At 55.2% G+C, this 27804-nt stretch overlaps 1 protein-coding gene across 1 annotated transcript in view; it reads right to left on the bottom strand.

The window, feature by feature from the left end:
• The window catches only part of SORCS2 (sortilin related VPS10 domain containing receptor 2), a 277519-nt gene that overhangs the window by 248759 nt on the left and 956 nt on the right, over positions 1-27804 (bottom strand). The window lies entirely within an intron of this gene.

Genomic DNA, 27804 nt, shown 5'->3' on the forward strand with positions numbered 1-27804 from the left:
CTGGGGTGGCCACGGGGCGTGAGCCCTACTGTGTCTCACGCCCAGCACAGGGCTAGCACACAGTAGGTGCTGAAACATTCGTGGGACACACACATGAGTGTTTCAGCTGAGGCCTGGCCTGGAGAGGCCCAGTGGTCACTTTCAGATGAATTCCTCTGGAGGAAGAGGGGCGCCCAGGCCTGGGTTAAGAGACCTGAGTGGGCGCTCTTTTCTGAGAAGGCAAACCTGGGCTCTTAGGTAAATCTCCTGGGGTCCCGCCATCACCCCAGGAAGACAGGTGCACTCGGCCTGAGTTTTCAGACTCAATGCAGGTGCTTGTTGGCTGGGGCTGGGCCCACTGGTCCACTGGTCAGCCCTGTCCAAGTCCAAGAGGAAGACCCAGTCCAAGACGGTGATCATACTGGCCCACTGACCTCAGAGCCCGGACATGGGCAGGAGAAGGCAGCTCATGCCAGGTTCCCAAACATGGATGCCTTGTGATGGAGGGACTTGGAAATTGTTGGACTGTGCATGAGTCACATCTCCGGGAACAGCCCTAGAGGCTGTTGGTCTGCTGGTGCATGTCCCTTCTCTGGGACAGGGGGGGACCGCAGCCCCTCCTCTGACCTGGCTGGGGGACACCTCCTGACAGTTGCACGGCAGATCTCAGCTTCCTGGGACATCACTGGCCCCACATGGCAGCCTGTGAGAGCCCAGGAGTGCTGAGCACCATGTCTCACAGGTGCCCCATCCATGCAGAGCTGAGATGCCATCCCATCACCGTCCCCCCGAACCAAAGCAACCTGAAGTGGGCAGTCAGGGCAGGGTCTCCACATGCCCCTCCCTCTGCCCGCCCCACACCCAGGTCTGGGAACCATCTGCTCCCACCAACCCACTTCAGAGCTGTGACTGCACATAAGCCCAGCCACACACCTGGGCACGCAGGTCATCCAAGGACGGTGACCACCGATCACCTACCGAGGGCTTCCCACCTGCCCCTGTGGGGCACTGCCCCGAGAGCTCTGCCTGGCTTCACTCCTCACCCTCCACAACCACCCTGAGGGAGGCACCATTGTCACCCCATTTCATAGAGGCGGAAACAGGGACCAGGGAGGTTCAGTAACTGGCCCAAGGTCACACAGCCAGTAGGCAATGAAGCCAGGAGTCCAGCCCAGGCAGGAACAGACTCCAGGGCCTGTGTTCCTGACCCTCACACCCGTTGGTAGAGTTCAAGGCCTGACTCCACCAGTCCATGGCCTCTGCCTCCGTGTCCCATTCCTGAATGGATGCTCCCACCTCCAGGGTCCTCAGCAGGACCAATGACAGTGCAGGAGAAGGGTCGGCTTGATGGCTGCACCGCCAAGGATGGGGGCTTTAAAACCTCTTCCTCCCACTGGGCACATCTTTCTGCGTTTCTAGATTGCCTCTTAAAATGTGTTTCATTGTTTTCTTTTTGCAAATTCTCCTCCTAAGACGCACTGAGATTTCCCGATCGGATACGGCTGATTTACTTTCCCCGAATGAGCATCTGAGCCACTCCCTGCTGTTTTCTTATCGTTTCCCTCATCAAATTTCTTTTCGATTAGAAAGCTGGGGGCCGGGTAAATCAGCTGATTGCTGCTGCTGAGCCATGAGAGCGAGCGCGCAGGGGCGCCAGGATGCTTGGCCGCGGGGAGCCCGCCAAGGTCTCTGCCGGGCGGATGGAGGGCACCAGGGGAGTACTCGCTCAGCCTGGGCGCTCGTGACCTCACCATCACCCCCAGACCTCTAGGCACGGCGTGTGTTGCAGGCGTGTGTCTGTGCTCACACTCACGTGTGCACAGACGGTTTGTGCAGAGCCCCGAGTCAGGGCTGGGCCAGCCCCATCTCACCACACCCCGGGGGGATGGGGGGAGCAGGCCAGCCCTTCATGTTCCTTCCTCTGCCTTAATCTCCTTGTCTGGGAGATGGCCCCAGCAACCCCCAAAACGAATCCCGGCAGTGGAAGTGCGTCACAAGCCAGCCCCCTGGCTCGCTGGGACCAGTGCACTAGACACCACCAACCCGGGGCTTGCTCCCTGCATGGCTCCGCCTCACCCCATCTGTCCTCATCTTCCTCTCAGTGACCCAGGCCTCTGCGAGGGTCCCTCCTTCCTGCGGACCTCCGTCCCCATGTCACCTCCCAGTGAGGTCAGGTCTGGTCTGGTGCCCAGCTCGACACTTCCTAGCCCTGCTTGCAGCTCAGCCTCTACCTTAGCTGTTACCACCCTGGAACCGCCTGTTGATTTCACTGGCCTATATCGTCTGCGGTTTGTCTCCCCTCGGGCAACATGATCCCCCGGGGGGCAGGGATTTCTGCCTCAGTGGTCCTCGATGTGTTCCCCTCTCCCAAGACAGAGCCAGCTTAGACGCGGGCCCCGCGTTTGTCGGGCGAATTAATGAACGCTACGTGACCACCATCTTCAGCCTAAAGCCCCCTCTGCCCGGCCCTTTCGGGCAGGGACCACCAGGGCTGAGCGTCTCCGTGCAGTCAGGTGGTCCTGAAAAGGCCCAGCCACGGCCGGACCCCTCAGGTATAAAACATGGCCAGTCCATCCTTCAACTGACGAAAGTGAATCAGTTCTACTCAATCCCAGCTGCCTTTCCAGGGGCGCTATGAAAACAAGAGCATCCTCCATGGCCTGGGGGGAGGCCGTGGCCAGATGGGCTGCATCCCGAGGACCCACGGCTGCCAGCTGACCCGGGCCTGGGTGTGCACAGCGGCTTGCTTCCTTCCCAAACAGCCCTCCAAGCAGAGCCCCGGGCGAGTGTGCCCTTGCCACCCTCTGCCAGCATCCGTGCTCATCCCCGGCATCATGGTCACTGTCAAAGGCTGCTGGGTCCCTGAATCCGGGCACACTCCAGCTCCTGGCCCCTCCCCACTTTCCCACCTTCCCACCCCACTGCTATCCCCACTTGTCCTCACTTAGACACTCTGGCCCATCCCACCCCCGCAGGAGCTCAGGGGTGGTGACAGATGGTGGGCCAGGACCAGAGGCTACCCTGGACTTGAGTCACTGTTAGTTTTGCTTCACTCCCTGCCGGGTTCAAACGCTGCTAAGAGAGGGATGTTACAGATGCCCAGCCCAGCAGGCTCAAATCTCTGTGGCCCAGAAAGGGATGGGGTTCTATCTGGGCCCCGCCATGGGGTTCAGGTCCCAAGCTTAAGCCTCGATTGCATTTAGGGTCTGGCTCCGATGCAGGGGCTGGGGTGAGAAACAGCTGCATCCGATCCATCAAAGATCCGCAAGGGCCCGAGTACCCCCCTCCACACACACGAGGATTTGCTCTTTCCTTCCCAAGAGGCCCCCGACACTGACACAGTTGCCCATAACACTACCCTGGAGACCCAGTCTGTGCCAGAACTCGCCTCAGGACAGCCAGGACTCTCCACATCCAGGCGCTACTGTAGAGGCCGTGCTGGCACCAGGCAGCATCCGTCATGCCAGGCCCAGAAATGGCCCCATTTCCCCCATCTCCTATCACCATGGAGACCTCCCTTGTCTGGACGGCCCAGCTTCCATGGACCAACCCCGCCACCCTGGGAAGGCTGCCCTCATCACCCCGTTGCTCTGAAACCCCCCAGGTTCACCGTGTCCCCACTGCCATTGGGGCCGGGCCTGACTTAGCACAATGGGACATTTCTGGAACAGTCACGGAGTCTTTGGGGCCACTCGGCAGAGCAGAGAGAGCTCAGGCTGTGCAGAGGGGCCCATTCAAGCCTGGCTTCACGACTCACTGCTGTGTGACCTTGGGCAAGTTCCTTAACGAGTCTGAGCCTCGGTTTCCCTGTGCATACAACTTGTATAATAAAGGTACCCCTCCTGTGGCATCTGCTGGAGGATTTATCGGGGCACCACATCGGAGCTGGGCACACATGGCTGCAGAGGCCTCTGTTACCCCATCGAGTTATGACACCAACCCCTGCCTGAGCTGAACGTTTGCAAGTCCCTACAGCTTGGAGAACACTGGAAGTCGGGCCAAGGCACGCCGCCCAGAGGGAAACCCGGACCTGAGATCACCAGGCTAGCCTTAGAGAATCTGTTGATCAGATGTCCTGGCCACTCCCAGAAATCTGTTCCACTGAGTCATGTCTAAATGCTGAGGTTGGCTGGGAGATTCTGACGGACACAGGAATGGTGGGTAGTGGGTAAAGAGAGAGAGGAAGTGAAGGAGACAGAGAGACAAAGTAGGAATCTTCCCGTCTCAGTGAAGTAGCCTGTTTTCCCTCCAGAAAGTGGCATGTGCAACACTTTGAAAACATATGCTTGATAACTGACCCCCGAGGGCCTCGCCCAGGTCAGCCGTGTGTGCTGGGAAGGTCCTTTCCAGAGGAAATCCCAGTGGCAAGGCCCGCACAGCCCTTCCAGCTCTCCACTGGCTCGGGGGCACCCACGGGCCAGCCCCAGGATCCAAGCACGCGCTCGCTGGCCGTGGGAAAAGATGCCCCGGGAATAGCAGGGTCGACCCTGAGATCTCTCCCTGAGATAAACTGGGCCCTGGTCCCCAGCCACAGCTCCTCAACCATCTTCCCGGGTCTGCAGCCAGACAGGTGAGATGCTTCCTGCTGAGGGGTAAAAGCCACAGCGCTGAAAACCACCACGCTACCCCTTCCTGGGTCCCGCGGGGAAAGGGCAGGGTTGCCCCACTGTGGACCTGGGCTGTGGGCCCGACTCTCGGGACCGGACCACCGCTCCTCTGTACCTCAGTTTCCCTTCTGTAACCGGAAGAGGTTGTATGAGATGGGGACAGAGCACAAACGCCCCAGGGCCGGGGGGTGGTGGACAACGGCCGAAGCTAGGCCCCTTGTAGGGGGCAGCCCCGTGGCCCATTTCTCCAGAGGTCAGAACACCAGGCTGCCTGTGGGAGATCTCGAAATTCTTAAAGACTGAAAGCGCAAGAGGCTTATTTTAAAGGCCTCTTCTGGCCAAAGCAAACATGCCTGAAGAGGAGGCCTGGCCCATAGGGCCCCAGCACGTGACCTCCGCAGGCCGAGAATCTCCTGCTGGAATTCAGCACCCGGGCCTCCTGACAACTCCGTGATGCTCAGAAGCCCAGCCTGTTTCTTTCTTTTTTTTAATTGAAGTAGAGTTGATTTACAATGTTGTGTTTAATCTCTGCTGTACAGCAAAGTGACTCAGCTATACACATATACACATTCTTTTCTTAATATATTCTTTTCCTTTATATTCGATATCCAGGCTGTTTCTTTCCGATTCCTCACCCAGTCCCTGAAGGCGCTGGAACCCCTCTGGTGTCAGGTTGCTGATGGGAGCGGATTATGTTTCACGGAGGACACAGTGGGAGTGATCACAAAGGAAGGGAAAGCTTCATCCTCCCAAACCAGTTTCTCAGGTTGACCTTCCCAGGGGAGGGGCTAGATTAGGAAACCAGGGACAGAAGAAAGGGAGACAGGGGCCTTCCGTCCTGGGCTCAGCCCACACAGGGCCAAGGTCAGGGGCAGGGCAGGGTCTGTTCCACCCTCCTGCTGGTCCCACACCCCACGTGGGCCAGAGGGCGCCCCCCGAGCTGTCCCCAGAGCCAGCACCTGTACCTTCAGGAGGCGGGGAGCACAGGGGCTGTGGTCTGAGGTCACTTACATCCCGACTTTGGCGCTGGCTGTGATGGGCACTGGCCGGTGACCTTCCTGGGACAGGTGGGAGCCACTTACCAGGTCTCGTGTGCACCCCTTAGGGATGACAAAGCAGTGGTCCCTTGCCTTGCTTCTCCTGCTGAGACCCGCCTGGGAAAAGCTATCACCCACAGGGGCTGTGAACCGAGGAGCTGCCAGGAGCCAGCCCCGCTGGGGTGAGGAAGGGGAAGCCAAGAGGAGGGGCTGCTACAGACATGCTGGGGGACTTTGGGCAAGCCGCTGGATTGCTCTGTTCCCCACCTAGTTCAGAGGGCTGTGTAGACCTGGGTTCTACAGCCAAGAGGCAGCCCCAGCCTCCACACTGGCAGACAGAGGCAGTGAAGCCAAGAGAGGGAAAGGGACATCTCGGGGAACCGTGGCACTCAGGCCAGGATCACCCAGGAGCTCCCCAATCCTTTCTGCCCTTGGCACTCCTGCTGGCAGAGGGTTTTCTGAAGAGGGGTGCGATTACTACCCCATTATTCAGAAGAGGAACCAGAGGCAGGGTCCAGTCCCCACCACCTCCTCCTCACACACAGCTGGGAAAAATGTGAGGCACCAGGGTTACTGGCCAGGAGGGAGACTAAGGTTCCCGGGAAAAGCCAGCAACATCCCGTCTGCTCAGCTGGGTCAGCAGCATCCTCCCAGCCAGCTGTAATGGTAGACCTACAGACTGCTAGAAGGCTGGAGGGGTCCAGAATCTTCCTAAATGACAGGGTGCTGGTGCCAGCTCACACTAGCACCACCAGCACACATCAGCTCACACCAGCTCACACCAGCTCACACCAGCACCACCAGCTCACATCAGCTCACACCAGCACCACCAGCTCACATCAGCACCACCAGTACCACCAGCTCATACCAGCACCACCAGCTCACACAAGCTCACACCAGCTCACACCAGCACCACCAGCTCACACCAGCTCATATCAGCTCACACCAGCACCACCAGCTCACACCAGCACCACCAGCTCACACAAGCTCACACAAGCTCACACCAGCACCACCAGCTCACACCAGCTCACACCAGCTCACACCAGCACCACCAGCTCACACCAGCTCACATCAGCACCACCAGCTCACACCAGCTCACACCAGCACCACCAGCTCACACCAGCACCACCAGCACACATCAGCTCACACCAGCTCACACCAGCTCACATCAGCACCACCAGCTCACACCAGCTCACACCAGCACCACCAGCACACATCAGCTCACACCAGCTCACACCAGCACCACCAGCTCACACCAGCTCACATCAGCACCACCAGCTCACACCAGCTCACACCAGCACCACCAGCTCACACCAGCTCACATCAGCATCACCAGCACACATCAGCTCACACCAGCTCACACCAGCACCACCAGCTCACACCAGCACCACCAGCACACATCAGCTCACACCAGCTCACACCAGCACCACCAGCACACATCAGCTCACACCAGCTCACACCAGCACCACCAGCATACATCAGCTCACATCAGCTCACACCAGCACCACCAGCTCACACCAGCTCACACCAGCTCACACCAGCACCACCAGCTCACACCAGCACACATCAGCTCACACCAGCACCACCAGCACACATCAGCTCACATCAGCTCACACCAGCACCACCAGCTCACGCCAGCTCACACCAGCTCACATCAGCTCACATCAGCACCACCAGCTCACACCAGCTCACACCAGCTCACACCAGCACCACCAGCACACATCAGCTCACACCAGCTCACACCAGCACCAGCTCACACCAGCTCACACCAACACCACCAGCTCACACCAGCTCACACCAGCACCACCAGCTCACATCAGCTCACACCAGCTCACACCAGCTCACATCAGCTCACACCAGCTCACACCAGCACCACCAGTGAACCAGAGCTGATGGAGCTCATCTCCTCCCAAGGCTGTGTTCAGTGACTTCCTCCTGGAAGCCTGAAATCGACCATGGTGGGAAAATTTACACCAAGGACACCAGCAAGAACTTCACGTTAGGTGGATTTTTGTTTTGTTTTGTTTTTTGTCTTCCTGGAGTGACGACTGTTAAACATTTACCACTGTTCCTAAAGCTCTGGAATTCAAGAACCGAAGCCAGCCTCACGCCCCTGCGATACCTGCCAGGCCTCTCCAGCCTTCCTGACCACTGACTCTGCCCGACACTGGGCAAGCGTGGGCACTGCTCCCAGCCCAAGGCAGACCTGCCCCTCCGCCCCCAGAGCAGCTCCCAGACCAGCCAAACAGAATTGCCAGTCTCTCTGCTTTCAACTCCGTGGGTGGACCTCCTGTGTGCCAGGCACTGTTCTAGGCACTGGGACGCATGCGTGAACCACACAGGCAAGGCTGCTGCTCCCTAAAGGCTGCTGCCTGACGGGGGCAGACAGACAAGCCATCTATGAAAAATAATACCAACGTTTGGAAATGGAAATTTCATTAAAATAATATCATCACAAATAATGCACTAAACCCTGAGAGATTACGATAAATGCAATGCAGAGAAGAGAGCATGGAGTAACAGCATCTAACGGGAAGAGCTACTTAAGAGAGGGGTGTCAGGGGACGGTGGCTCTGTGCAGGTGGCACTGAGCTAACATCTGGCTAATGGGAGCCTGCTATGTCCAGGGAAGGGCTTCCAGGAGAAGCTGGGGCAAAGGCTGGGGAGTGGGAGAGCGGGGCGGGAAGGTGGGTGAGGCTGGAGTGAGCACCAGGGCCACGGGAGAAGTGACCCAAGAGGTAAGAGGCATTCCTTGGGGATCCCCGTGGGACGCAGGGAGAGGCTGCAAGGACCTCCAGGTGTGATGGCAAGCCATGGGTCGGTTATAAGCTGGGCAGTGATGGATCCCCTTTGCTCTGTGAAGTTCACGGGGTGGACCCTAAGGGGGAAGGGAAGGAGCAGGGGAGCCAGAGCAGCGGTGGTTGCAGGTGTCCAGGTGCTGGAGGTGCCACGGGGACGGAGGGGGCAGGGGTCCAGGTTCGGGATATATCCTGGAGGAAGAGCCAACAGGGCTTGCTGGTGGCTTTGGTGGGGAAGAGATTTCAGAGGATGTGAGTCTGAGAAAGGGTGTACAGAATGGTCCAAGTCCTAACACATCCTTCTCCCAACACACAAAGGGCCTGGGGCAGGAGCACAGATGGGGGTTGGGGGCCACCCACTTCTCCCCCCACCCAGCTCTGCCCTGCACTGCGAGGGACCTTGGGCACGTGTGCGGACCGCAGCCCGAGCTTCCCCTCCGCATCCACACACACAGCCACTGCAGCCCCCTTCCCTCAGGAGGGCCGGGGGAGGGGCCTGCTCTGGCTGTGGGAGGGGGCGGGGCCTCCACTCTCCCAGGGCTGCAGCACATCCCCTTGGCCTGTGGGACCCTCATCCTGTGGGAAGGTGTGGCCCGAGGAGGCCCCAAGAAGGGTGCTCTGAAATGAAGGGGGCCCTGGCCGCCAGGTCTAGTGGGGGGACTAGAGGTGGCGCAGTCCATGGCGATAAGGAGGTGCAGGGCTGAGCACAGGTCATGGGATGCGGGGCAATGGGGTTTGTTTCAGACACGTCAAACCGAGGTCGCCTGTCTGGTCAACCTGCACAGTTTGGCGGACTCCGTCTCCAAAACGAGGGGTGCAGGAAAAATGATGGAAGGCGCCATCGACCAGGTTGGTCCGTCATTTCACAGGTGAGGGGTCAGGGGTCAGTGAAGGCAGTGAGTGGCTGAAGGTCACACGGAGGGAGAGAGTGGCCTTTGGGTCCACCCCTCTGCCTCTGGCCGCCCTCTCCCGCAAGCCAGCCCTGCCCTATGGATGTCCTTCTCAGCAAGAGGACTCAGGCCATGATCTAACCTGCACAAATACCCAGGGGATTGGAGGAGGCCAAAGTGGAGACAGACTCAAAGTGAGCCCTCAGCAGTCGTCTAGCGGAGAGATGATGATGGCACAGACGAGGCGGGGGGGACACAAGACATGGTGACAGAGCCTCCGGGCCCCTCGAGAGCCATGGTTGTGGCTACTCACCCCACTAGCCCCGGGACCTGGTGGGCAGAGATGCTGGGCCGGTGGCTTTGGAGGCCACAGTCACTGCACAAAGGGACTGTCAACCACAAACTGGCCCTCGCCATCTCCCTCTACAAGGATTCAACGATGCGCTGTGGTAGCTGCTGACTTTCAACACCCGCTGAAAGGAGTTCAGCGTGGACAGCAGGAAGGAGGCCCTCTGTGCTCTGGGAAAAACTGGCAGAACAGGTCTTCAGGGAGTTAGATATTCTCAGGAGATGATTTTATCAGCCCAGTTCTTGTATCTCCTCATATCTAGAAAAGCACTAAATTCCTTCATGGTGACGTCTGTTCCTCATGACTAGCAGAAACCTGCTGCAAAAAATATGTGCTTGATTGCATGTACTCCCCCTTCACCAAAATCACAGTGATACTGGCCTTCCCCCCTCACTGTTTGGAGCAGTTTCTCAGAGCTCTCTGAGATGCTGTCCCCCGGGCTACAGTCCTCATTTGACCCCAAATACAACTTAACTCACGACTCTCACGTTGTGCTTTTTTTTACGGTCGACAGGACTCAAGCCTGATTCAGTGACATCCCCTCCACACTGCCTCAGCCAAGGGCAACAGTGCTGCTTAAAAAAGGACGACGAGGACATAACAGCCAACGCTTCCTAGGAGCCAGGCACTGGCTTACATATTTTCCATCCATGACCTCATTGGACCCATTTTACAGAGGGGGTAACCTGGGCTCAGAGAGGGGAAGTGACTTTCCCAAGGCCACACAGCTAACAAGACAGAGCCAGGAGGAACTCATCTCGGGCCTGAAAGCCTGGGCTTTAGCACCTCTCGTGCAGGCTTCAGGGGAGAGAAAGCTGCAGAGGAGCTGTGAGAACAGGGCGTCTCTTGGGAAACGTGTGACATAGTGGCGCAGGGCGGGGGCTGTTCCCTCTGACACACCACTGAGCCCAGAGCTCTCTCGGTGCCTGCAGCCAGCATCCTGCATGGGGACCCAGGCAGAATTTCAACTTCACATACTGTGTAGGCCAGGGAAGGAGCAAAGCAGTGGCAGGGTCCCCAGTCTCCAAGGAACTGAGAACCAGGCCCGGGGATCTGTGTCCAAGGAGGAAGCAAAGCCTGGCAGAAGAGACGGCAAACATCTGCTGGGCACCCCGGGCACGGTGCCCGCCTCTCCCACGGCAGCGTGCAGCTCGGTGCCAAGCCGCGGACCCACTTAAGCTCTGTTTGGCATCGCGCATGCCATGCGGGCTCTGGCTGGCGGCGTATGACAGATGGATCACTCCTGAATCCCACCAACCCCCCTGAGGGACGCTCAGCGCTGTGATCTCAGAGGGCACTGTTTCCCTAGCACCTGGGCCTGCCGCCTCCTCCCCAACGAGGCGTACACATCTTTCCTGACACTCACCCCCTCCCCCCGTGTCCGAGGTCACCCAGTCCACGTGGGGGCCTCCACCATAGAAAGGCCCCCCGGGATGGAACCCCAGACCCTAGCTCTGCCTTCTGGGTGCCCCCAGCACTGCCCACTTCCTGGGCCCCAGGACAGCACTTGGTAGTGTGGAAACAGCCATCATGCCCTCCTTAAACCTTCTCGTCTCCAGACCAAGCCCCCCTGTTGCCCCAAATGGCCTGCATGCACGCCCCTTTGCAATGGCCCTCCCCTCCAGAGATGGAGCTATTTCCCTCACCCTTGAACGGAAGCTTGGTCTTGCCCCTGCTTTGGTCAATACAACGTGTGGAAGTGACGTCATATGAGAGTCAAGCCCAGGCCTGCAGCCCCAGGTATTTCCCTTCTTTCTCAAATCTCTGTCCAGCTGCCGTGTGTGCAAGCCAGGGCCAGCATGCTGGAGGACAAGAGGGACAAGTGGACCAGTAGCCCCTCTGCCCCAAGCACCGGCCAGTGAAGCCCCGGAAGCAGAGCTGCCTGGAGGACGGGCTGCAGACACACGAGGGAGCCTGGCCGAGAACAGAAGCCCCGCCAGGTTCACCCACCCGCACTGTCCAACCACAGAAGCATAAGCCAAATGGACGGTTGTTATTTTAAGCCACTAATGTGGGGGGCCGGTCGTTACGCAGCAAAAGCTAACCCATATACCTCACCAGCCCCGCTCCGTCAGTGGTTTGTCCTGCAGAGGGCACGGCTTCCAGCTCCCTCAGGGTCTGAGCTAGACATCTTTGAGACGTGACGTCATTTTTATAAGGTCCCCTGCAGAGTGGAGACCACGGCCTCTGCTGGCCTCCACACACCTGCCTCCCTGCTAGCACCACCTGGCAGTGTCCCTCCCGCCCTGTTTCTCCAATTCTCCCCACTCTCTCCCGTGCCAGGATTTGGTGTGGGTGGTCCGAATCCCCCCCAGCTGCTCGCTCACTGGGGTTCAACCCAAAGTCTCAGTTGGATGCTGCTTCCTCCAGGAAGCCCGTCTAACCTCTGGTCTAGTGTCACTCCCCTCCCCTGCACCCCACACACTTCCTCTGTGACAGACAGCATCCTGGCCACCTGTCTGCCTCCCCCTTGAATGGAAGCCCCGGGAGGGCTGGGGCCAGGTGTCTCCTGGAACTCTGAGTGCCCCAGGTCTAGGAAAGAACCCAGAGAGGGTAAGTGTCCAGAAAAACTAGCTGAGGGAGGAAGGGGGCATGGAGAGGAGGCACGGGTGACAATGTCTTAGGTTGGTAAGGGCTTCGGGCTGATGGCACCTAGTAGGTGTTTCACAGTCAGGTCTGATTGTGTGAAACCAGTCCAGAAACTCAATCTCATTCGGGATCCTCCGAACCCTCCGCGGGCTTTTTCCCGTATGTTCCCATGTCGTCAGCTGCAGATACGCCAGCACCAGAGCCCCTTGAGGAGCCGCTCCCCACAATCTTCTCCCACGGGCCCGTGGGGAGCCTCGCTGACCCTCCCACCCAAGGCAACAGGGCGGTCCTCGACCCCACTCCCCATGGACCTGACCAAGGCTCTTGCCCCTCCCAACCCCCCAGCACTGGCATCGGCCTGAGCGCCGGGACTAGATGTCCAGAGTCGAGACATAGGTAAAGGGTCACGCCCGGCAAGGGCAGCTTCCTGGAGAAGCGCCCCCCAGTAACCGCCACCCCTGCTCTGCAGAGCTGGGGGAGGGAACAGACCCATCTTACAGGTGGGCAAACAGGTTGAGAACCGGTGAGCCGCTTGCCTGAGGCCAATCATGAAGGGCAGAGCTGGTACCTCCAGAATCAGGTGCCACAACGAACGTTAGTTTTTAACCCAAAACAAAGTAACATTCCTAGCGTCATAAAAATGGCTCCGTGGGATGAAGTGAGAGAGTGGCACGTACATATACACACTCCCAAATGTAAAACAGAGAGCTAGTGGGAAGCAGCCGCATAGCACAGGGAGCTCAGCTCGGTGCTTTGTGACCACTTAGAGGGGTGGGATAGGGAGGGTGGGAGGGAGACGCAAGAGGGAGGAGATATGGGGATCTATGTATACGTATAACTGATTCACTTTGTGATACAGCAGAAACTAACACACCATTGTAAGGCAATTATACTCCAATAAAGATGTTAAAAAAAAAACAGCTCCGCATCTCGGACCCCGTGCTAAGCAAACTTTACCAAGAGTATCTCGCACTCCACCCCAGCAGGTCCCTTTTTGTAGAAGAGGCAGCCAGGGCCCAGGGAGAGGGACCGACTATCCCCGGCACCGACCGGTCGACGGCAGAGCTGGCCAAGCCCCTTGATGCCGTTCGGCCGCTGCCACATTCCCTGGACGCTGCGCGGCCCGTAAACAGGTTTATGGCTCCATACTTCAAAGCACACTCAAGCGAGGTTTATTACATAATAGAAAACAAAGATGGGTTTTTTCATATGTTTCCCACTCAGGGAGTTTTATTAAAATGCTATAAATCTCCAAGACAGAGTGTGACTTTAATGCAAAGGGCAGGAGATGCAGACCGCAGGGAAAGGCGGGGTGGGGAGGTTGCAGGATGTGAGTGCGGGGAAGGAATGCAACATTCTGGGTCCTGCCCATCCCAGGCTCAGCGCCCCCACCCCAAGAACCTCAAGGAATGGGACTTTGTACTCAACTGGGTCCTGGAGGACAAGGAAAAGGAGGCTTTGTGGTCCAAGCACCTTGTCAAATACCACCTCCCTACTCCATGGCTCTGCTAAACCACGCCCCCCTACACCCTGCAGTCTCGCTGTCCCATCTCGCTGTCCCCTCCGAACGCTGCAGCCCTGCGCTCGCTCTAATCCACAAGCCCCCGCATAGCGCCCCACCACCTGTAAGACAGAGTTCAATGCTCTTGGGCTGGCACACAAGGTGTCCTTGGTCCAAGCCCTGCTGGACTCCCCAGCGTGGTCTCCCACCTCACATTTTCGCCACTCCAGACTTCTTAGAATTCCTCTCACACCAGGCTGGTTCGTGCCTCTGTGCTTTTGCACATAATGTTTCCTGTCTAGAAGGGTCTTCCTCTGCCCGACTGCCTGGAAAACTCCTGTTCATCCTTCAAAGCCCAGTTCAGATATCACCTCCTCTGAAATGTCCAGTCACCCTCTCCCATGGGTTCCTTAACAGTAGATAGATGTTGGTCCCTCCTTCAGCTCCTTCCTCTCTGACAAGGTTGGTGTCTCATTCATGGCCAATCCTAAGGCCTGGCAAAGTGGCCTAGAGAAAAAGAAGATGCTCAAGAAATATTTACAGAATTTGATTATCTGAAAACAGTCTTACTATCTCATGTTCAATCTTGGTGTCCCAGCCAGGCCTTCAAGTGACCAGAAACAGAGACAACCTAAGGGCCATCACCTGTGGATGCCTTCATGCCCTGTGTGGTCAAAAGAATAATGAATCTCCAAACGTGTCCACATCCTGAAGCCTGGAGCTTGTGTGTTACCTTGTAGGCAAAAGGGACTTTGATGTGTAAATTAAGACCTTTGAGATGGGGAGATTATCTTGGATTATGCAAAAGAACCTAATGGAATCCCATGGGTCCTTAAAAGGGAGAAACTTTCCGAGCGATGGCTAGAGAAAGAGATGGGGAAACAAAAGAAGGATCAGAGGGAGGCAACACAGAGGAAAAGACCACAAGCCAAGGAAGGCAGGCAGCCTCTAGAAGCTGGAAAAGGCAAGGGAAAGAGCTGCCCCTAAAGCCTCAGGTAAGGAAGTCAGCCCTATTCGCACTTTCATTTTAGCCAGCGAGACCCACAGCAGACTTCGCCCTCCAGAACTGTATGATAATAAATTTGTGTTGTTTTGAGCCACTACGTTTGTGGTAATTTGTTACAGCAGCAAGAAATAAACAATGCATCCTGTGCACCAGCCTGGCTCTTTACCACGGGTTTCTCCCAACCCCTGGGCATCGCCCAGCCTCTGCACCATTGCCCCACTGCCTAGATTGCCTGCTCCCCGTCCCCCACTTCACCTGCCCTTTTCTGCCTAGTGAACTCCTATTCATCCTTCAGAACCCACTCCCCAGGTCCCTCTGATGGGACCCTGTGCCCTGGGGTAGGCCTGGGCACCACATCCCCTGAGGCTCAGCCGTGCCTCCCAGTGCACACACTGTAGGGCACCATCTTGGATTCTCTGCTCTCCCACCGGTTGGCCAGATCCTGGATGGCAAGGGCCTGTGCTCTGTTGATTCTGCATCTTTGGTGCCAAAGCAGTTCCTGACACATTGTAGGACCTCGGGAAGCAACTGGTAAGTGACCAGGGCTTGGGGTGGTCAGGGTCAGAGGGCTCCACCCATTTGTGGAATTTGTAGGACAATAAGGAGGACCTCACCTTGCTGCCGAAGCTTTCCTTTAGCTGGAGGTACATTTGCGTCAGGAAAGAAGGCACATTTATCTTATTTCCTCTTGCCTAAATGGCTCTTTAATTTCTCTGCTCCCAGTACAATCAGTAACAGCCACAGGGACAGACTCTCCATACACTCAAATATACGGCGGAATCCCAATACCCTGTAATCCGACAGGCAGGAAAGAAAGCCACGCTTAAAATTCATCCTAAGAAAATAATCAGAAACGTGGAATAATGTACGTACCAGGCCAAGAACACAGCTTTCTTTACATCCTTACGTTAGTGAAAACTGAAAATGACGCAGATGTCTAAAAATGAGGATTTGGCTAAATAAATAATCTGAGGGTATATTACATGGTCACTAAAAATAGTGGTTTTGAAAATATGTGGGAGCATAAGAAAATGTTTAATACATAATATTAAATTGGGATTCAAAATTTATAAAACATGTATATATTTACATCTTAAAAAGACTGGTGAGGGGACTTCCCTGGTGGTGCAGTGGTTAAGAATCCGCCTGCCAATGCAGGGGACATGGGTTCGAGCCCTGGTCCGGGAAGATCCCACATGCCATGGAGCAACTAAGCCCGTGCGTCACAACTACCGAGCCTGCGCTCTAGAGCCCGTGAGCCACAACTACTGAGCCCATGTGCTACAACTACTGAAGCCCACACACCTAGAGCCTGTGCTCCGCAATGAGAGAAGCCACCGCAATGAGAAGCCCGTGCACCGCAACAAAGTGTAGCCCCAGCTCGCCGCAACTAGAGAAAGCCCGCGCGCAGCAGCGAAGACCCAACACTGCCAAAAATAAATAAATAATAAAATTAAAAAAAAAAAAAAGGCTGGTGAGAATATTCATCTTAAACATTAACATTTGTAACCTCGTAAGGTGGCTTAACACGGGATTGCTTTTATGCTTCGTTTATTGTTTCTAAAATTTCTGTGATGATCATGTACTATTTTTAAAAAGGAGATTTTTTTAGGGAGAATTTTCTGGAGAGGAATTTAGCAACACCCTTACCAAGAATACCTTTTAAAACGTTTAACGGCATTATACAGCGTCCTATTTTGAGGAAAGGGTAGGTGGTTACCACTGAATTCACCGTAGCTTTCAGTCAAGCTCAGTAAATCCCTGGGCACGTCCCTGTTGCGAGTTTCTGCCAGGTGCAGAAGCCACAGGAAACCCAGATCCCAGAAGAGATGGGGAGGTGGCTGTGGGATAGGGTCTGGGAGAGCCCAGAGAAGGGGCCCGACCCAGCCAGGGCGGGGGTGGGGATGGGGGACTTGGCAAGGACAGAGGGGGAGGGGACACCTGGGCACAGAGGGATGGGGAGACAGGGAAAGCAAGAGGGGTCCTTCAGGGGGCTGCTGCCGAAGCCCGGGGGGTGGTGCGGGCTGCTGCCCTGCCGGAGGGGTGAAGATGAGGGTGGGGGAAGAACCCTAGAGGGAGAAGCTGCAGTGTCAAGAGGACCCACGAGATGGTTCTTAGCTAAACGCAGGCCCGAGAAACAGCACATCACCTCAAAACTCATAGGCCGCCCCTCCCCCCTAAGTATCTGTCCCCCATTTCTCAAAAAAGCGCCTGGGACGGTTGTACGGGCTGGGAAGCTGTGCTGTGTGCTCAACGTGTACAGGGTCGCCTGCGTGGGCCGCGCCGTCATCATCGCTGCGAGAGAAACCGGATGCCCCTGCAAACCATCAGAAAGCTAAATTCAGAACCAGCACTCTGCTCGGGGCCATCCTGAAGAACCCGGAACCTGTATGCTTTCTGATCTCGTCTGCTCTGTCCCTGAGAACTCTTCTAGAGCCCAAGGAAGTCCTTTCCAGCCTTCAGGAATGGGGTTGGGGGAGCAGGATGTAGGAGAGGGAGAGAGGAAAGCACAGACGCACACGGCACGCAGGTGAGCCCAGGTGGGCAGGGGCTCCCTAGAGGTAGGTACCACACGGGAAGCTGGGACTCGGGCCTGACTGGGATAGAGGAGGTCAGATGTTCCCATCACCTTCCCAAGGCCAGGGGCTGCACTCCTATGATGCAGCCTCGGGTGCAGAAGGAGTTTCGATATGTGTTGCACGTGGACCTGGCAGAGCTTGGCGGGCTGGATGCCGGGGAAGGTGACAAGGAGCACGCATGAGATGCCACTGTGGCCACAGCAACGTGGAAGGCACTGTGTAGTAGGGAGAGCTGCCCCGCAAGAGCAGGGAGCCTGTGGTGCCTGAGGGCCTGGGATGAATCTTCTTCCAGGAAGTCTTCCCTGACTACCACTTCCTCTGCTCAACAGAGTGGGGCTGTCCAGCGCTCCCCTGGTTCTCTCAGCCCCATCACAGTGCAGATTACCTGCATAACCATGGGTCATTTGCTTACCTGTTAACGCTACTAAACTATGAGTCTTGGGGGGCATTACCGTACCTTACTCAAATACAGAGGCTGGACGGAAGGATGGGTGGACCCATGACGGATGCGTGGGTGGATGGACATGCACAGATGGAGAGATAGTGGATGGATGCACCAATGGATGGATGGATGATAGATGGGAGAGAAGAGGGGAGTGAGGCCAGGGGGATGAGGAAGAGAGGAAAGAGGCAGAAGAGGAGGAAAAGCCAGTCGGCAGAGAAGCCAGTCGGCAGTTCTAGTGACCGGCGGGGGTCGTTGGAGCTGGGACAGAGGATCCCGGACCTGAGGAAGACCAGGTGCTGGGGTCAAGATGCAGGAAGAAGAGGCCTGGGCGTTGGGGATACTGAGGGATTTCCTCAAACTTCCTGTGACCTCCCGGCCACCCCAGATCTGCCCCAGAGTATTTTGCAGGCACCTCGAGGCCTTGGAGGCTGACCTCATCCAACTGTTGATTCCAATTGCATTATTTATTGAATGGACTCAAATCCTGGAAGTTTTCAAGTCAGCACCTCCCTCGATTCCTATCTGCTCTGAGTCTTGTTTAAATCAAACTCAGATCTCCATGGTGATACTCAAGCAAACACAGAGAGAGACTGGCCCAGGGGTGGAACAAGGCGGGTGGAAAGCCAGCTGGACACTTCAGGGGAAGAGGCCGAGGCAGGAAGCGGCCCGCTGACACCTCCTAGATGCCAAGCGTCGCGCACGCAGGACGTGTTGTCACGCTCACGGCCACCGCGAGGTCTGTGCCATCAGTCTCATGATATAGATGACGCCCGGGGAGGGAAGGCACAGAGCCAGAACAGAAACCGGATCTGTCTGGGGACACTGACCACGCAGCCACCCAGACCACAAAGGACTCCCAGTACCTGCCGTCAGCCTACTGTCTAAGACTTTCTCTCTAAAATAAGCCCCGCTCTTCCGGGCCACAGAGGGTAAGGCTTGTCCCCTGTTTAAAGTCCCTCACGAACACTGAGCACTGTCTACCTGTAAGGACCCTAACAGCACAACAGCTCTTTGCCCAGACATTCGGGGCCCCTAAGACACAGGCTGTGATGACCGAGGCTGCCCATGGGCTTCTGGAACGCTCCGCGCACGGCCTGGCTCTGCCCACCTCACCCTCAGGACAGCCCAGCTGGGCAGACGTCCCCACCCCCAGGCCATCATCCACCTCCACAGAGAAGGACCTTGATGCTTCTTCACGTTAGTCAATGTCAAGAGGCCATCGTCTGGGGACTTCCCTGGCGGTCCAGTGGTCAAGACTTCGCCTTCCAGTGCAAGGGGTGTGGGTTCTATCCTTGGTCGGGAAGCTAAAATCCCACAGGCCTTGCAGCCAAAACACCAAAACATAAAACAGAAGCAACGTTGGAACAAATTCAATAAAGACTTTAAAAATGGTCCACCTCGAAAAAAAAAAAAAATCTTTAAAAAGAGAAAAGAGGTCATCGTCTAGCTGTGGTTTGACGGCTCAAATTCCCTAGACTCTGCATCCTCGACACAGAACCCTACAATTCTCTACGTTAAAAAAATGGAGAGAGAGGGAGATGCCCTAGGACCGTAGAACCAAATCTGGTTTGAAATGAAATGGTATCAAAACACAGTAACATTACAGGTAAACAGAAGTGTTCTGGAAATCTCAAAGTCCAGCTCGTCTGGAATATAAAGTCTATACAGCAGAGCTTCCCAAAGCTTGTTCTGTGGAAAACCAACCCCAGGAAATGCTCAGAGAAACAAAAATAAAATAATACGTAAAAATTAAAGTGTATAAATAAAACAAAATTTAAACAAGTGATTGATGCAAATAAAAATTTTAAAATTTAAAATAAACTAAAATTTTTTTAGAAATGAAAGCTCATGGAATCAGTTGGGATGGAGAAATGCCACACAACCTTCTCCTGGAGATGTACGACGCCCATTGGTGTGTTAGAGACTCCAGTACATCCTACTGCAAAGGACCCTGATGGGTTTTCTTCCACCTAAGTAAGTTTACTACCTGACTTATATGACCACAAAACATGTATTTTCTGGAAACACCTATGACCACCTGTGATACTTTTGACTGTCATTCAGCAAACATTCACTTCACTCCCCTCCCCTCCCCCACTGGTATTGGGTTTGACCTGTGACTTGCACTGGCCAATGCCATTTAGCAAATGTGAGGGAACAGAAGCCTTATATGTTCTGGGGGGGTGGGGAGGGCTTGACTCTCTTGCTCCCGTGTTGTGCATGGGAAGAACGGGTCCTGATGGCCTTCGGCCAGTCAGCTGGGCTCCCAGCACAAATGCAGATGTAGCAGAGCCAAGACCGCCAACCTGCAGGTCAGGTGCAGCTGCCCGGCCACCCCAGCCTAAGGCAACCAAATCCCAGCTGCCCCAGGGGGAGAGAAGTTCCCGGTGTTTGCCACCGAGTTCGGGGTGACTTGTTACACAGCATCATTGTCACTGCGAGAATCGCACTTCTAAGAATCGTGTATTAAAAAATATGACATAGAGGAACATTCTTAGGAGGAAACATTCTTAGAAGGTGTTGGGAAAGAATGAATGGCACATAGTAGGAGCTCAGGACACAGTTGGAGGACACCCATCTTAAAATTAAGGGTCCTGGAGAGGACTTGTGTTATTCACAGTGGAGAGGCAGGGTTGAAGAAAAAATTAAGCAATAGATGGGCACGAGATATGAACAGGTTAAGTCCCAGAGGAGGAGACTTGAATAGTCAATAAACAAAGGACAGTATGTTCAATTCCATGAAAAATCATGCAACTGCAAAATAAAATAATATTGAACTACGCTCTCACATCTGCTTGAGTGCAGACATACAAAGTCTGCTGGTTCCAGAGACGTGGGGCTGGAATCACTCTGCAAACAGATTGACGAAGGAAGAGAAAAAGGAAGGTGGAGACGTGGACAGATAGTCTCTGCAGCCCTGATGAGAACGGCTAAATCCGGGGGATAAAAATCCTCGCGTTCCCACGGCAAGGGAAGGCTTAGCTCAAGCAGCTTACGTGGCCTACAGGGATAAATTACCAATTACTCAGCGGGAGTATCAATCACACTTCTAAAGGCAGCACGATGCCATTTACATTAATTTTTAAAACACAGTAAACCGTAGAACATATTGATTGTGGATAGACTCGTACTTGTGTACTTAACACATGATACCCCCCGTGGGGACGATCCAGGCAGCGTTACTTCTGGGATGGGGATGGTGGGGCATGGGGGAGGTGGAAGGAGGGAGGAGAGAGCTGGGCTGCATCAGAATCTCGAACGGTGTGTTTCTTTAAGAGCTGGAGGTCCCAGAAAGAAAAAAGAATGAACATCTATCGCAGCTAGGGAACCGGCACTGGGCTAGCCTAGTCTCTGCTGTGGTAACAGCTGAAGCCCTAAATTCCAGGGACTTAACCCATCTTATTCCTGCTTACCGTCCACTGGCTCAAACAAATCACATGACCCCAAAATAACCACAGGGGAGACCAGGGAAGGGAGGAAAAGCTTGGATTATTTGGTGAGCACGTAGCTGTGTCTGGCACGTGGGTGCCCAGGGAAGCCGGCACACCACATTCCGCGCTTTCTGTGCGTGTTAAAGGTTTCATGATTAAAGTGAGGATGGCGGGAGAGAATCGCCCTCCCCCCACCCCAATAAAAGGGTGGGGGTTCCACCAAGGCACTCAGAGAAAACCTGAGACCCGCCCCATGGGTATTCCCGAGGTTGCCCCAGCTGAAGGTCCTGCCCAAGGTCACAGGTGCGGGTAGAAGGGCAGGGCTGGCACGGCCTTCACACCGTCCAGACACAGTGTGAACGGGGCCGTGGACCAGGGGCTGCATCACGGCAGAGGGAAGGTGGGCCGAGGTCCACTTTCTCTCTGGCTCAGAATGCTCCCAGCCCCTCTTGTTCTGTCTGACGGTATCCGGGCCAACTCTGTGCTTCTGGCTCCTACACCACCTGCAGGGAGGGCCTCATAGATGCGAAGGGTCTTGTAGGTCCCGGCGGTGTTTCCCAAGGACCGCGTCTCCATACTTCCATCCATTCATTCATCTGTCATCTGTCCATCCATCCCTCCATCCTCTCAGTCGTACGTTTATCGGTACATCTATCCCTGCACCTGTCCACCCATCTGTATATGCATCCATCCATCCATCCATCCACCCAGCGCCCAACATCACCTTCCGTGCCAGATCTGATCTAGGTTCTAGGCATCGGGAGACCATCAAGGTGGACCCCGCAGGTCTCCATTCTCAATCAGTGTATGTTCTGCCAGGCCGGTGGAGGAGGGAGGGGGGAGCACGGAGAGACAAACTACATACACAGGAACCCCTGCACTCAAGGAGCGACGCGATAAGGAATGCCTGGGGACTGCTTTACGCTGAGTAGTGGGGTGGCTTTTCTGAGGAAACGAGGTTTATGCTGAGACTGAATGTCCACAAGGAGGCAGTACCCGAGCGTCAGCGCCAAGCGTACGCTGTGCCAGCTGCCACAGAAGGGACGGGCCCTTGCACGGTCAAGTTTCAGCCAGTAGGCCGGGTGGCTGAAGACCGAGGAATAAGGGTGGCGGCGGGGGGGGGGAGTGGAGGAGTTGGGGTGGGGGATGGGATAGGAGTCAGGGGCTCAGCATCTCTGCGGGGGGATGTGACGTGGATGCCAGTCCAAGAGCCCTGGGAAGCCGGCAGGATGCTAAGCCTCACTCCCAGCCAGCCCAGCCCCTGGCTACTCAACGCGTGGTCCCTGGACCAGTAGCCTGGGCACATCCAGGAGCCTGTCAGAAATGCAGACCAGGGAAGTCTGAGGTGCACTGCTCTGGACCAGCCCTTCCTGGGGCTGTTCTCCCCTGGGGCACTTCTGAGACGTCCCCACACTGCGTCCACATCTTCCAAGGCAGGGCCTGAGCGGTGGTAGTTTTTAAGAGCTTTTTCGGTGACTTTTACATACCTCCCGCTAAGGGCCGACCGTCTACCCACTGGCCATTGCTCAGCTCTCGAGGGCTTGCGTTTACCTTGTTAGGAGCATTTATGAGGCAGCCGAGTCTCACTGGCCATTTGGGATCCAGCTTCGGAGACACAAAATGGGCCTCTCAGGACCCCAGCCCGCGTTGGCCAGCGGCAATCTGGGCTCTTGAAACTCGGCCCTGCAGTTGCCCAGACCAAGTCATGCGAGCCGTGAACACTGCCCAGCACCGCTCAGAGTTTGCCTAGCAGCCCAGCAAGCTCAGTGTCACCTGAAACTTGTTAAAAACGTGGCGCGTCAGGCCCCGCCCAGACCTGGGAATCGGAGTCTGAATTTCAGCCAGACCCCAGGTGATTCACATGCCCCTGAAAGTGGGAGAAGCCCTGCTTTGGGAGATGGATTTTTCAACTGGGGACAATATCGCCCCCAAGGGGGCACAAATTGGTTCTTGAGGGGTGTGAAGATTCTTAACCGTTCATGTACAAAGCACATATCCCACATAGAACTTAAACAGAAATACAGTGATGGGCAGACGAGAGGTTGGGAGGAAGATGTTTAAGAAGGCTCCTCGCAGGGAGGGAAGGGGCAATCATGGAAAAACAGTGGGTCCCCGTTTTCACACTGAAAGGCCGGCCTCCTGGAGCCCCCTCAGTTCCTGTCTGTCACCCACTCTGCCTGAACTCCCTCGGCACCTAGGAGAGAGCCCTGAACCACGGGAAGAACCTCTGACGTCCTCCTGCAAGACGGGGTGCAGGAACACAGGGGGACACGTACAGATCATTTCGTTTTAATTTTCATATTTCTAAGACTATGTATCTTGGTCTTAAAATCGTTACAGTGCTATCAGGAGGAGACACAAATTGCACGTGAGGCCTTTAGATGTGCCATGAGCATCCTTGTTCTTCTATACTTACCGCTGCAGCTCCTGGCTCTGCCCACTGAAATCCCCCTGCCCGGACTTGGATGGGGAGTGGTGGCGACGCACGGGTGTTGGCCACGGGGGCTACCAGGGCAAGTAAGCAGGACAGGACGTGGGCGTGTGTGCATGTCAAGTCCCTAAGGCCTTGCAAGGAGAGGGGCTGGGGGGTGGAGGCAGTGAGGTGAGCTGGGATCCCCTGAGGATGCAGAGGGAAGTGTGGCTGAGGGGACAGAGGACAGGGACAGGTGCAGGAGCCATCGAGGCGAATAGATCCAGGCGTGATCCCAGAGCTTGGCGATGGACTGTGTACTGGGCTGAATGGTAGCACCAGAAAGATCTGTCCTCCTCCTAACCCCCAGAGGCTGTGTGCGACCTTATTTGGAAAAGAGGCCTTTGCAGATGCAATTAAGTTAGAGATCTGGAGATGAGATCACCCTGGATTACCTGGGTGTGTCGTAAATCCAAAGACAAGTGTCCTTATAAGGAACGCACAGAGGAGAGACACACGCGGTGCTGGGGGGAGGCCACGTGAAGATGGAGGCAGAGATGGGAGAGATTCGGCCACTAGGGGCACCACCAGGAGCTGGAAGAGGCAGCAAGGCTCCTCCTCCAGAGCCTCCAGCGGGAGCCCGGCCCTGCCCGCATCTCGATTTCAGACTTCTGGCCTGTAGGACTGTGAGAGAACAAATTCTTCTCGCTGTAAGCCCCCAGTGTTCAGTCATTTGTCCCAGCAGCCCCAGGACATTTGCACAGACTGGACATGCAGGCCAGAGGGCAGGGTCAACCGGCTCCTCTAGTTACCATTCGCCTCAGGAGGCTCCAGGAGGGGAGGTGGACCAGCTCTGTTCTCGTCCAACCCCTGAGGCCAACCAGCAGCTTTCTCAGTGGTGCGGGGCTCCCTCCCTCCCACCCACGCCTGCACTGACGCAAAGGGGCCCGGAGGCTGAACAGAGAACAGCACCCACGCAGCAGGAAGGGGCAGAGGGCTAGACCATTGAAGCCAGCCAGGGAGAGACACTCCTGACAAGTGGCCCATGAAATGCAGGACAATTAAAAATGCATTCAGCTTAGATTTTCTGAGAGCCATTTCCAGAATGTAAATACCACACCTGTCATTAAAAATGTATTTATTGCAATTACACAGGAGAATTCTTGGGAGGCTGGGCGCGCGTTCAATAAGTGTGTCTTTAATAACCCCATTGAATACGTGTTGCCAGGCACTGACACCCTTAACCTCCCTCCACGTGCACCCCAAACGGCAGACAGAGGGCGGTGGCATCCCCCAAAATGACCGATGCCAATCTTTCCCCTTCCAAACAAACTCGCACAAGTCTCAAAATGGAGAGGACATGAGTAGACAGACGATGCTCACAAGAGGAAATGCGATTAAACACAGAAACTGCCCACCCTTGCTAGGAATCACAGGCATGCGAATGAAAACGGCACTGCAGTCCCTTTGGGCCGGTAGGTTAGCAAGTTTCAGAAAAGCTGTCAGCCTGAAGCCGGCCAGGAGGCAGGGCACTTGCCCCAGGTGGAGAGCTGCTTTCCTCCTGAAAAAGAATTTGGCACTTCAGCATGCCAGCCGTAAATCTGCTCAGTAAAGATGCGTCCCAGGGAACAAAACGGAAAGGGAAGCGCCATGCTGAAACTTCTTACGGCAGCAGCAGCGCTAAGTACTAGAATGAATCGGTTCAAGGAGCGAGGGCAGGGCCATAAAACATGACGCAGCCCGTGGCACAACATGGAAGAACGGGAAACATCTTGTATGTGCGAAAGAAAGAAGATTCACAACTTTATTCTACGTCTCGCTGTACAACTATCTCAGCATAAGAGGGATGAGATAAACAAAGAAAGCAATTGGGCCCCACGCGTGGGGATGTGGGTGAACTTTCTTGAAATGACTGATGCTTCTGCATGTATTTTTAATAACGGAGAGAAAACGTCTGAGTCTAGAGACTGTAATGAGAAAGGAATGTGGAAAATTAACATCTGTTAATTTGTTTTGGATTAAAAGTAACTTTAGAGGGTGTGCTGTCCTGGGGACGATTCACAGGTAATCTCCTTCAGCTGCACAACCTCCCATCCAGGGATATTTTATCCCCATTTTACAGACAAGGAGACTGAGGCTCTCGGGAAGAAAAAGAGGCCCCTGTGGAGCAGCTCTGAGGTGAGTGGTTTGGCCTCCTTGAGACAGGCTGGGACCTGGGACCCCTTGCTGCAGCCCTTGCACCTGGACAAACATCTCCTGGAGCAACAAAATACAAAGAAACTACAAGCGACTAAAAATAACTGCGAGCACGTGCAGTTGGGGCAAATTATGGACAACACGGATACAAACAGACCAAAAACCCAACTGCCACTTCTGAAGAGCCGGCAGCAAAAACAGGGCGTCGGGAGCAAAAGCAGGGTCCTGAGCATGCCCCCCTGCCCCCCTGCACTTAAGTGGCCAAACCATTTAAACTGCCCCTTCTCCGGGACCTGCCCCTCCCCTCACCCCATATAAGGAACCAGCTCTCTGCCCTCAGGGAACAGCAAGGGAACCTGTTGTTTGTTTTCGAGCCCCCCTGCTGCAGCAGGGGCCCCAGTAAAGCCTTGCCTGAATCTCTTGTCTGGCCTCTGATCCATTTCTATTGATTAAGGAGGCCAAGAACCCTGGTCGTTAACATCCTGGGTTCCCTACCTGCTTCTGAAGAATTCTGAGTCTGGAGGCCTGGTCCCCATGCTGTGGGGCTGGCCAAGGTCTGTTCCACCCGCCATGCTACCCCGACTAGGCCTCGCAGCAAATTTTAACTACACCCAGCAACTCCGTCTGAATCAGCACACGTTACACCAGGAAGGCCCCTTGACTACCCGAAGCAACATTTCCGATAACCTCACTTTCTCCGTCCCCAGCGGTGCCGAGATGCTGCGAGAGCAGAGGGAAGCTGGTACCCACACTCAGGGTGGATTAGCGAACGTTCATGAAGATCTGGGCTGACAGACAGGAGCTGGGGAATGCGTTCGTTAGTCGAGGAATTCCGCTTGGAGGAAGAGAAGACAAGTGCCTCTCTCCACTTTGCAGCCAAGGGGACCTGTCCTTGGACCATCCACCTGGCAGAAGGGAGCCCTCCAGGGGCCGGCCCTTCCCAAGGAGACTGGCCCTGAAACCAATCCTCAAATGTGAATCTTCAAAGGGCAGCCGATGAGATGTCACTGGAACTTTAATGCTCTCGCTCTCCTCCCAAACAATGAACGGCCTTATCGGACCCTGGAGGGGCATTTTTGAAAGCAACCTCCTTGGTGGGCGAGTTGCTTCAAGGCACGAGATCAGAACAGTACCAACACATAAAGAAGTTGGGGGTCGCAGCAGGAAAACATCTATCGCAGACTGCTTGTCCTGAGGCCGCGATGGAATTGGAAAGCAGGCTGGTGAGTTTGGGAGGCAAATCCACAGCTGAGAGGGGCAGCCTAGGAAAGGTGCTTCTGTTGGAAAAGGGAAGGAAAACACACGGCTCCCCAGACCCCACATCAGCACCAGGGCGACCAAGCCGGCAGGTCCAAGGCAACACTGTTCCTCATCTAGCAAAGAAAGCACCCAACTCAAGGGTCATTTCGGCAACTGGCCAAAGCATTACGGAATTCCCTCAGTAAGAACCAGCAATGAATCATGGAGCGCCTTCACTAAAAGCAAAGCCAAAAGTCAAAAATAAATCAATTCCAGGCGGTTGCACATAAATCAGGAGTCCTGATCGGCCGCTTTCGGCGTTTTTAATGGATTTCAAATTTAAAAACCAATTAATTATTACTCAAGAAACACATCTTGGAAAGCACAACGCTTCAACACCCGGACAACATGGGAATGGCGCACGGGGCCCGGCGGACACAGCGTACTTGCCCGAGAGAAGCTTTGAAACCACAGCCCAAGATGCTGGGAAACTTCCTTCCCCTTCCTGGGTGAGCAGACGTAAATACAAAGATAATCATAACCCAAATGACTTCTCAAGGCCTCCTTCTCTCCCACCTCATTTAAAACATCAAAGAGGCTGCCTAATTCTGGGGCTGAATTCACATTTCACTTATAAAGAGATAGTACCCGTCGTTGGCCAGGGGCGTTATTTATTTACCAAGCTCTCTGGGCTGAGCCAGGAAGAAAGAAAGACACCCGGACCGTGAGGATAATCGGTGTGTTTGGG

Source organism: Delphinapterus leucas, chromosome 5 (assembly GCF_059928025.1).
Source record: "Delphinapterus leucas isolate spDelLeu-1000000601 "Yukka" chromosome 5, BTC_Dleu_Yukka2, whole genome shotgun sequence".
In the NCBI taxonomy this organism is placed as follows: Eukaryota; Metazoa; Chordata; class Mammalia; order Artiodactyla; family Monodontidae; genus Delphinapterus; species Delphinapterus leucas.